The following is a 1,446-nucleotide window of genomic DNA, read 5'->3' as shown; positions in this document are numbered from 1 at the left end:
AAAAACAGAGAAACAAGATTAAACTTTGTCATTTGTAGTGATTCACACGTTCACCTATAAAGTGAAAGATCCCAAACTCAGCGTCATCCAGCTTAAACATATGGAACTGCACACTGTGGTGACCCTTTGTGAATAAGGAAGCCGTCAAAAGAAGCTTCACCCAGTTACACAAAAACAATACAGCATTTTTGAATTAAACACCAATAAAAGACATGCACAGTGCAATGGATTACAGTGATAATAAACAGGTTATAAATACATATACGCCTGTAATAAAGTTAGGGTTCAGACATAGACTGAAAAGTCAGAAGAATTCCAGAATGAATGGGACGAATCTGGATCAGCTGACTCTTCTCACTCACTGATTACATATTTTTTTAAATTAAGTGGCTCCTGGGGAGTGATCTTTAGATCAGCACTCACTGGGCTGAGATCAGCCAGCCGTGGAAGGCCTAATCCATCGACAGATGTTCAACAGAAATAAAGAACTGCAAAGTGAGCACAGATACTGTTCTCTGCGTAGTTTGCACTCGTTTGTGCTTCTTTCTGTTTGAAATTTATTTAATATAGTTTATATGCCAGTATCCAGTGTTTTTTAATTTTTATTTTTAGCTTTGAAATCCACAGCAGCTTGTAACTGTTTTCAAAACAGAAAGGATGTAAAGGGGGAGGAGCCTACACCTGATGAGACCACCTGCGTCTTGGTCCAAGTGACAGGTCAAATGGCAGCACCTGGAATTGTAGGCGATGTTCAGATCCACAAAAGCTTTACTTTACTCTACTATTATAGCAAACAGCAGCTGCAGCATATTTCACTTCATAAATGAGTTTGTTGGACTGAGTTACAAACATTTCCCCATTTCTTGGCTTCCTGTCACATCAGCATCAGCTCATCCTCATATTTCCACGTGTTCTTCACATTCTGTTGGTCATTACTGCAAACCACAGCTAACTACCGTGACACTTTATATCCAGCATCAGCAGCTGTGGTTATGTGTGTAGAATCACGGAGGTCTGAGGTCTGTGTGTGATGCCAAGTATCATCCTTTCACGCTTATTTATTTAGATTCATTTTTGTAGTATTCAGTCGAATACAGGCGCTCATCTCTCTGTAAGAAGCTGATGTCACACATCTGTGACGTTGTCTCGGGGCGGGGTAATGTTAGGTTGAAAGTGAAAGTGAAGGGTTTATGAGCTCAGACTCTATTTTACAGTCTACACAACAGAAGGACAACGAGGTGAGTGTTATTGTGTATTTATTTATGCCGTGTTAGAATAGAATATTCCTTATTTCATCTTTGATACTGCAGGGCCTTTACGAACAGCAGTGACGTCACCACCCACTAAACGTTCAGCTAAAAGAAAAAATTTACAATTTCTCCAACGACAAATTAGGACACGTGAATATTAAATAAAACCAATGAAAGATTAATATGCACGACTTTT

The sequence above is a fragment of the Pundamilia nyererei genome, unplaced genomic scaffold (genome assembly GCF_000239375.1).
Source record: "Pundamilia nyererei isolate P.nyererei 1_Seehausen unplaced genomic scaffold, PunNye1.0 scaffold00019, whole genome shotgun sequence".
Taxonomy (NCBI): Eukaryota; Metazoa; Chordata; class Actinopteri; order Cichliformes; family Cichlidae; genus Pundamilia; species Pundamilia nyererei.
Note: the sequence above shows the minus strand (reverse complement) of the source record.